The following is a 10482-nucleotide window of genomic DNA, read 5'->3' as shown; positions in this document are numbered from 1 at the left end:
TTCTGATTTTCATTCTTGTGTTGCAACTAACCCTGCTATAGTAACCTAATGATTTTTAGGTAATGTTATTTGGCGAGGGAGGTCCCGCGAACCACGTCACAGCCGTTTGATCACGATCAAACGATGACAATTTTCATGAAAAAATGCCTTCACAAAATGAAAATTCCCAACCCTAGAACTAAAGTTGCCATCCCTCTATAACTAAACTGCCATAAAAAATGTTCGCAAATGCCATACTTTTAGGGAACGTTCGCCAGCATTGCTGACCAAATTGTTTGTTGGGTTAGTTTTTCTCTCTTTTCGAAATGCCCACCAGCTCCACTAACCAAAGTCTAATATTGCAAACCACCATTGAAAATTATGAATTTACACCTAGGTCCCCGAGGAGTCATCTTCTACCTCTGGAATGACTCCACTACCAGAGCCAGGCTGCCTTTGTTGCATACAGCCAGGAAGACATGGATGCTATATGGTCTAGCCGAACCAAGGCCTCGATGAAGAATCTGATGCCGAAGCGGCAAAGGAACCGGCCACCAACAACCTACAGACAGCACCGCCGGAAAGGATCACCATCAGATCGACTCATGTATGTCCTTCAGTGCCATCGACAAGCTCATTGGGCTTTTCAAGAGGATGGGTGGGACATGGCTCTTGGATCCGTCCTTGGCATCTCAGGCGACTATGGCTACACTCTCTTTACTGTGGCGTTGGTCTTATAATTTGGGGTTGTAGCTTTGAAGACTTCCCAGCTGTGCGATACAAGGCCAGGCCGATTCTGGTAACGGAGCGTCGGCGCAATTCAGCTCTTTCGGTGGTGGCCATTGTTGGCGCCCCGAACACCTTTTTTTGACGGATGGCACCCCGAAGACTTGATTGTTGTATCGATGGTGTTCTCTACTAGATCTGCAGGGGGCTTTCACAAAAAAGATACATGGTGCCAAAAGTGTCTTGTTTTTCCTGGCGTTTTGGTCCAATGGTGACCCGACACGTCATTGACAATTGGCAATTAACAACTAATAGCAGGTTGATCCCGGCACGATCAGAGCGTGGTTGCGATAGGCACACCCCACACCTAACCTGTCAGACTCTAATCAGTGGACGGAGGCTGGCAGCGACTTTTTTTTTCTTTTTTTTTTCGAAAAGGGAGACTCCCCGGCCTCTGCATCAGAATGATGCATACGGCCACCTTTATTAAAAAGCAAAGATGTTCAACACAGATCTTAAAGTCTAAAAGAAAGCAAAGAGAAGCTCACAAAGATCCTACAATAAGGTAGCCATAGCGCCACTACCGGCCGGCATAAACAGGATAAGAAAACTAATTGCCTATCCTATTACATGACCGCCATCCAAACCGGTTAAATATATATACGAATAGCATAATATGGTGGACAGTCACGGGAACCTAATTATATTTGGAGTATTAGGCAAGTTGAGAGCAACGTGCGCGCGTGTCTTGATGGCTGCTGCTTTGGTCAATTCTTGTGAATAGTCTAAAACTACTGGAAGTTTGCGTCAAAATGGGCGATGGGTGACAAGTCACAACCACTTTACACGAACTACAAATCATTTTTCTCCCTTAAAAGAAAATGGACTAGTGGTACAAGTCTTTAGCTCGGAACCAAAGTAGCCGCAGCCAGCCAACTAACATGTTTGTTGGCTCACACTGAGAAACAAACGACCAAATGAGGTGGAGCTAACCAGGAAACCCTTGCTGGAGATCGGCAAACAAAGCGGGAATAATCTTGTTCAAATAAGGGCACCAACAATGCAGCGTAAATGAGGTGCGGTGGGCAAGTGCTTCGCACATCCAAACCCACGACTGGCTGTCCCCCCACCCCAGTCCACCCCACCCCCATCACACCACCCAAACATCATGTGCACACCACTTAAATGCAATTATATTATAGCCAACCTAATAGCCCACACATACAATAGTTAGTCATACTACTATGCTTTTTTTGCGGGGAGTCATACTACTATGCCACTCTCTCCCTTTCGGTTTATTGGGCTCAATTCAAAAATGTCATCAACCAAGATATACGGTGAGTGGTGGAATATGTTTTGTATTTTGCAAAAATGCTTAATTAATGTTTTTGTTTTCCTAAAAAAAACGTGTTTGTCAATGCACTAATTGCAATGCATGGATGCGTGACCAATAAATGACCAAGAAGTTTTACATACATTACTGGGTGTTCTTTTAATCCTTACATACAGTGATTTAATGCACCTTAAAATCTAAACATGAGATGGGGGACAATAAAATAAGACTTATAAAATGGAATCAAAATTTTGAGATAAGTCCTATAAGTCGGAAGAGAGTGAGTATAACATTAATATATTATCCACCTCTTTCTCTTACAAAGGGTGTTGGAACTCATGCTACAACTGGTTGTAAGTTTATAGCCTGCTCCTCTTCTCTCTCCTATTATCTCTCCTTCAACTAGGGTATAGATCTGATGTGACATTTCTTATACGCCGCCTACGTTACTCTATTATACTTGTTCTCATGGGGCTTGCCCACAGGATAAAAACAATCCATTAAATACAATTTAAACTTCAATTTATTGGTACAGTTAACAAATCTATAAACCATCCTGTTGTCAATCAGGTTTGAATCTCCCGGCCAGCGGGCGGAGCTGCAATGAATTTTGGTGACTTTTTGTACTTTATAAGAAGAAAATAAAAATGGTTCTTGCTAATTACTAGTCCTAGAGCTATAGCCATTACCGCCCTAGGTCTGTCTCCGCCACTGCTACTAGCGGGAGACGATATGGGTTATACTCCCTCGAGACTAGCGGAGCTCCATTCCAATGAATAAGGCACGCACGCTTCTCAAATTTAACTTTGAAGGTAAATTAGTTTAAATTATACAATTTAAAACTTATTTTCCATAAAAATACAATGATACAATTTTATCACAAATAAACTGCATTTGGTTGGCCTAATTCATGGTGAAAGATGAGTTTTAGGTACGTGTGCGCCTTATTCATTTCAATGGAGGAAGTACCATGAGCCAGTACATGTTGTGAAACAACGTGCGCTACATGGCCTAAACTTGATTGGGACAATTTCAAAGTTTTCCATTCTGTAATAAGCTCATTTTCAGGGAGCACCAGTTAAACTAGTTACGAGGTGGTATCCATGAAATTTCACCCAGTAACGAGAAGCCTGCGCTAGCTTCTAAAGTTTTAATACAACATATTTAATGTGCAACATTTCGCGAAGGAAAATGCTTCATCTATTTTTTTGCGGGTGAAAATGCTCCACATATTCTTATTTACTTTGCATATTAGCTTTGTCTCACGTCAAACTTAAAAAAACTATTAACATCCACAATAAAAAATCATTTATTTTTCTGTATAGTGATGTTCAATACCAAATATTAGCGATAGATGGGGTAGTGGCGCTCCTCCGTTTCTCGTCAGTTTGGCTTTCAAAACCACCATCTCTTTTTCACTTTTTTTTACGATTAATGATTTTTTGTCATAATTTGCCTAGTAAGGCTGATTCTACAACGCTTGCCACATTGGTCATGGAATGATTTTAATATTCTAAAAAATGGTCCTATTGATATTTTACCGGTTGTGGAAACTGCAACAAACATGGTGGCCCAATCGGTTTCAAGATGTTCTTGTCGGCATGAGCATTCTTGTACAACTTTTACACAACATCTTGAAAGAATACATTAGCACTGTTAAAGATGCCTCTTGCATTGCTTTCACACACCCCTTTTTTTCTATGATAAAAGGAAGTTCATTGATATGGATCACGGCGCCATGAAGATGCACACAATCACAACTCTCTCATTTATTTTCTATTTGCACGGAAAATATATTTATTTTTGTCGTGATTTGCTAAACATAACTGATTGTCCTTACTTCACAATAGAAATATTTTGTTTGCAAAAAGTTTTTTAAAGCATGGTTTGTCCAAAAAATGTGTTACTTTTTGCTTAAGATTGTTCTATCAATGTTCAAAATGCTTCCTTTATGTAAAAATGCCTCCCCCCACCTTTATTTTAAAAACTTCTTCTTCATTATTAATTAAGGAAGTTCCTTTTGAGGGAAGACATCATTCAATTCTTTTCCTTCCTTACTCGCGATAGAGGCGGCAAGGACGAAGAACCCGTCCCCTATAGGCTCCGCCACAAAGGTTTGTTTCGCTTTTCGAACGGCCTGTGCTGAGCAACAGGGTCTTCTGCGTAAAGCTCTGACGGAGACTCAACGATGAACCACTGTAAACTATCGATCTGCCGAGGAGCCGGGTCTTCCGGATGGCCCTCTCGGACCTGCCTGCAGGCGTACCCTAGCCCCGTCCCACATGTGATAAATGATCTTGACAGGCAGGTCCCACGCACAAGCCAGCGCTACAGATGCAACACAGGAATCAGCTGCCACGAGCAAACCACCCCGGCATGGGGCCAACATTCCGAACAGGCTAGCTCCACGCGCGAGCCGGCGCTCCAGGCGCGATGCAGGACCCAGCTAGCATGAGCGAATCGGCCTGGCGGGGGGAGGCTCCATGCACGATCTAGCGCACGTGTGTGCGATGCATGCCCTGCCTATTGTGACCGAACTAGCCCGGGTGGGGGCGAAGATGCCGATAGGCGGATCGGGCTGGCACGTCGCAGACGGGACAACACACGAGACCCCACACGATGGACGGGGCATGCATATGCTATTTAGTTATACGGTGTGGCTAAATCTCAGTCGACTGAGACTTGATTATATCTCAGTCGATACTATATTCGTGAGATCTTGAGTGAAGATTCGTGCATTTTTTTTAGTTTTTTCCTTTCTTACAAGGTTATATCACTTGATTGAGAGTTGGTTTAGTCCGAGTCGACCGAGACCTAGCCACACTGTTAGTTGTAATATATTCAATGATAACTAAAACTGAAAATGTTCAGAGTACTAATATGATAACTAAAACTGAAAATGTATATGATTTATTGAGTTTGATTATTATCTAGTTATGAAATATTTAATAATATACATCGAAGATTAGTCAGGGTCTTTGGCCGGGTGCTTGCTCTGCTATATATATTCAGCTCTCTCAGCGAGGTGAGAGGTTCCCCCGCGTGGAACTCACCGGGGCGGTGGTGCGATGGTTCCAAACGGCTGGAGGAGCGTGCTTGTCGTGACGAACAGGAGGAGGCGGCTATCGCACCGGCGGCGAGTTTCTAGCGCTGCAAACTGTAAGTGAGCCTCCAAATCCACCTTTTAGTTTATCCTCAGCTCCTCCCGTGAGCAGATGCAGGGACTATGGTGAGGCTGCTTATGTATGAGCACGGCGCGGTTGCCTACTGCGAGGATGGTGATCGTCCGGGACTAGAGCGACCCGTGGCCGGGGGACGTACATACCATGGCCGGCCGACGTACCGGCTCACCTCCACCTCGTTTTACATGGAGAGAAGATTTGGAGCAGCTACAGATATATAGATGGCACATACAGAACTGCCATGCTCGCACCATTCCTCTGGGGTTCATTTAGATGGTTTTATGCTGCTATTAACTCCTTGGAGCTGCAGTCAGTTTCTTGCTTCTTTTCTCTTTTTGGCTTAGCACTCTTGTTGTTCCGCCTGTGTAATAGCACGCCTGTGCGTTTGTTTTCTGAACTTTGCATGTACCTCTCCTAGTTTACTCTTCTTCTTCTTCTTCTTCTTCTTCCTCCCCTCCTTACCTTTTTTTCTTATCTTTTTGATGAGAAACTCTCCTTACTATTTTCTGAGAGAGATCCCCCTCTCCTTACTATGGAAAGTTTTTTAGCCTGATCTCTCCCAAATGAACGCTGATGGTACAACCGTAAAGATATCACAAGTTCATCTCCCCCCAGCAGCCGGCAGCAGATCCTCCACTCGAAACACCAAAAGCTTCGAAAAGCAACAAAAACACAACCAAACACTTCCTACAACACCAGAACCTGGAAACCGAAGGAGAAAAAGGAAAAAGAGAGCTTCACAGCACCGAAAGAAACCCAAGAGCTAGCTGCATCTCTGGTTACCTTCCGGGACACTTTCTACCCATCGATCCTCAATACCGTCGGCGCCCTCCTAGAGATCTCGGACACAACTTTCAGCGGGTGTCTTGCCGCTTCTTCTTTGCACTGTTTCAATGGTGGAAGTAACTCGGTCGTAGTTGTATTTTCTGCGCTCCTGTTTCAAGGCTTCTTTATCTATCTATCTATATGTCTATGTTGAAGTCAATACCAATCCTGCTATTGCTGACGACTGGTTGCAAGTGGAGCATTGGATCTTGTGGAAGAGTTGAATTGGAATCAGTCATTGCTCAGGTAAATTATTTCTCTACAGTCTATTAATTTCCGTCTTATATGTACAAAGCTATTTATTGTTCAAAAATCTCATGTCATGTTTGTTCTTCTTCTGCTTTGACCTTTTCTAGGGATTTTTTTTAAGAGACGGAGGACAATGAGTTGCGTTTTGAGGCCTGGATGGCCCGCAGTGGTTCCTTCTCTCTGCGGCCCAACTATCTTATCTCAAGGCCGACAAACAGGGCAGCTTGGTGGGTCTGCTCAACTCTTAAACAGCGCCCGTTTCGAAGGCCGAAAATGAGGGTGGATTACAGGCCGAATAAGAAGGTGCGTTCAATAATTGAACTCAAACATTCTCTCATGGGTGTACATGGGCTCTTCAAAACATCGTGTCGTTTATTCATTCGTCGCAACAAATGAGCTCTTTTCTCCTTCAAGTCGTTTGCCTTTTTTTGTGCCGGGCTGCTGGGTCGAATCGAACACTACTACGAGGATGGATTGCACCGCCCCATTGCTGGCTGGCTGGCTGGCTGGCTGCTGCTGAAATCGACCGAGACGCAAATGCATTCGGGTTGCCAGGCCGCGGCGGACGCGGGGGGCCAACAATTTCCGAGAAGAATCACGCTCGCGCGCGATGCACCGCACCACGCCACGGCCCGCCCCACCGGATCAGCCCTCGTCACGCCCGACTCGCCCGCCCTCGCACCAGCACTACGCGCTATACATCCTCCTCTCCGTTCCCCAGCACTTCCTCGCTTCCTCCGCCCCCGGATTCTCCCCATCCACATCACTCACGCGCCGACGAGCAGATCTCATCAAAATCCCTAGCGCCGCAACATCATGGTGTCTAACGAGCAGCCGGCGCCGCAGCCCAGGGCGATCGCCGCCTCGCGCGCGGGGCTTGGGGCGCGCCGCGGATCAATGCCGTCCTCGCTCGCGAAGCGGCTCCGGAACGCGGGGACGGCAGAGCTATCGGTGCAGGTAGCTGTGGGAGGCGACGGCGCGACCGGGGGTTCGGTAAGCTTCGTGCTCTGGTTTGTGAATCCTACTTACGATTCCGTTCCGCCAGATCTGGGGATAGTAGCTGTGCTTATCGCTAAACGTTGTTAACGGATTAGATCGGTCGATTTTTCACTGGTTCGATCGGTTCCTGCCTTCCTGGAGGGGTTGGGTTTACCGTTTACATACGAATCACCTTCAGATCACATCAATTTGCTGAGGCTTAGTAACCAAATATCAGCCAGCAGTTCAATAGTATTCAGCTAGGCAATCTGAATCCTGTATCTGTGGGCCTGCTTAATTCTTAATCTGGTGGTAGTTCAGATCAGGTATGTTTGTATGATTGGATGTATGCAGGTTCAATCAGTTCAGCGAGGGGTAGGGTTTAGGGTTTAGGAACACCTTGAGATCACATGTACTATTTGGATCGATGCATGCGGTAAGTAGGGTCCATATTATTTTAGGGCGGGGGAGGGGGGGACGGTAATATACCCATAAATTGATGAGGCTTTGCTTATATAGAGGTATACAACGTTGCTGCGCGTGCATGGCAATGTGATGGTTGATCCCAATGAAACAGCAGCTTGTAAAAGCTACGATGAATTGAACGTGATAGAGCTTCTGCAAGGGGGACTGCGTCAACACTTTATTCAAACAGTACAACCTGTACTGAATTCATCCCTGCCTAAATAGCTATCAAATAAACTTAGATCAGTTGCTTATGTGTATGCACCCCAAAGCTGATGCGCACTGCAATTTCATTACAAGGTGTTATCCATAGTTGCTGCATATGCTTGGTATTGTGGTAGTTACCATCAAGCAATGCTGAGTATTAGGTTGTCTGTTAGATCCCAATGTAGGGAGCACCAGCCATGAGTTCCATATTGGAGCGCAGCATGTAAATACCTAGATGAAAACTATGATAGAGCTTGTGTAATTTGTATTGATCTTATCCTTTTGGTTAACAGTATATGCTGTGCATTGTTATGCAAAGGTTCCTTCTTTCATGGTGAAGTTGTTATATTTTATAACGTCGATCCATTTCCAACAGATCACATTTCTGGTTGTATGAAACATAACATACTAATCTGACTATAGTACTACTTATGCTTCCTTATGCATAATAGCAGGAGGTGTTGCCACTAATGCACAAACATCAAATTAAATGTTCAATTGTTGCAAGAAAACTGTTGTATCTTGGTACACAATTTTGATGTTGTAATTGTTTCATTCATCTTTCAGGAAGAAAAGAATGATGATGACAGCCCCATCCACTTATCGCCACGCCGCAAATCAGGCGATGATCTTACCTACTAGGGACAATGAGTCTTATAGAACCTCTTTCATTTGTTGTGAAGATATTTGTGGTACATATTTGTTGATTCATTAGGACCCGTTTTCACTATGTGTAATATTAAGAAGATATTTGTTGTACATATTTTTTTGATTCATTCGGACCCTGTTTTCATTGTGTGTAATATTAAGATATTTGTGGTACATATTTCTTGATTCGTTCAGACCCCGTTTTCACTGTGTGTAATGTTTTGAAGATATTGTGGTACATATTTGTTGATTCATTCGGACCGTGTTTTCACTCTGTGTAATATTGTGAAGATTTTTGTCGTACATATTTGTTATTCATTCGGACCTCATTTTCACTCTGTGTAATATTTTCTTTGACCAGACTGTGTGTAATATATTGGCCATGCCATTATTTCTATTTTTGTTGTTTTCACTATTTGATCATCATTTGTATCTTTATTACCATTTTTTGCAGATTTTGTATTTTAAAATAGATCTGAGCACTGGCCGATGGGGTGAGCCATTGACAAGCTCCTTATGCTGCCACATGTGCGTTTACTTGTGCCACGTTTACCTGGATGAATTTGCAACTTACTAATATAAGTTCCTAATCACACTGTATAGTAATCATACATTACTTACACTACAAAGCTGTCTATCCCGGCAATGGTGCTAGATTTACAAGAATGGGTGTAAATAATTCCTGATCAATATTATCCTAATCAATTAGAATGAACTAATAGATGCTAAATACACTTCATTAGTAGAAAAAAGGGCTTTGGTCCAGGCCAGATCAGAGCATAAGTCCTGGTTCTTTTACGAACCGAGACCAATGGGTGCATCAGTCCCGGTTCGAGAGGCCAGGGTGCCGGCCGGGCCTCAGCAGTAACCAGTCCCGGTTCGTCTGACCCCTTTGGTCCCGGTTCCAGATACGAACCGGGACTAAAGGGCCTCGCTCCTGGCGCAACCCCTTTAGTTCTGGTTCATGGTTGGAACCGGGACCAAAGGTTGGCCTTTTGTCCCAGTTTTGGACATAAACCGGGAGTAAGTTTTGCCTATATATATCCAAGCCCCCCACCCCCATCTCCTCATTTTTTTGGCCGTGGAAGGGTGGGAGCTTTGTGCTACTCTATTCTCACCACCTATGCACATGAGGTGTTTGATGAAATGCCCGAGCCACGCTTAAGCTTTATCCTCTCGAAGCTACATTTTCCCCAAGATTTGTCGAGGTTTGGCGGTGCACCAACTACACAAGTGTTCTAAAAGGTTAGCAACTTCATCGTTTCATATCTCACTGCTAGTTTAGCTCATTTCAAACGCTCTTGAAGTAGAGTGATTTGTGGGTTTTAGTGGAGGAGTGTATGTGGGAGTTCTTTTGATTTAGATGCACAATTTGAGCTGAAATTAACTTCTTAGAGTCTGCACATGTGTGGGGTGCCGTCCCCGTCCTCACCGCCGTCAATCACCTGCGTCGATCTCGTCGCCGGCACCACCGTGGTAGGCCTCTTGTTCTTATCTTCTTTTTAAAAGAACAAAAATTCTTACTTGTATGATTTAGATAGATGCGTGTATAATTTTCTTACTTTCATTTTTGTTTGTTATTATATAGTGCCATGGTTTTGGTATCCGCCCCTGTCGGCCCTCGTCCTGTCTATGATTTGGATGTGGTATATTATCTTTTATAACTAATTGTTTCATTTAGTGTTTATGACAATTATGCCGACCAACGTGACATAGATGTTTTTATCTAGGAGGTATGTGAACCGGAAATTCCAACCGACCCTCTTGTCGAGAGGTTAAATTTAGTTGAAAAAGAAAACAATTACTTGAAGAAAAAATTGAAAAGAATTAAGAAGGAGAAGATGCAATTGGAGTTGCATGTTGCCGATGTCGTCGATGATCACAAGATCC

The 10482-nt window shown here is 44.0% G+C and overlaps 1 long non-coding RNA gene across 1 annotated transcript; it reads left to right on the top strand.

Moving 5' to 3' along the window:
* The first annotated feature begins 5061 nt into the window (after positions 1-5061).
* LOC141042203 (uncharacterized) lies at positions 5062-8768 on the top strand. The gene is made up of 3 exons (XR_012203994.1): positions 5062-6291; positions 6402-6597; positions 8512-8768. It is a non-coding gene; the product is annotated as an uncharacterized lncRNA (long non-coding RNA).
* Positions 8769-10482: the final 1714 nt, after the last annotated feature.

Source organism: Aegilops tauschii, chromosome 3, assembly GCF_002575655.3.
Source record: "Aegilops tauschii subsp. strangulata cultivar AL8/78 chromosome 3, Aet v6.0, whole genome shotgun sequence".
NCBI lineage: Eukaryota > Viridiplantae > Streptophyta > Magnoliopsida > Poales > Poaceae > Aegilops > Aegilops tauschii.
This window is presented reverse-complemented; position numbering and strand designations above follow the sequence as displayed.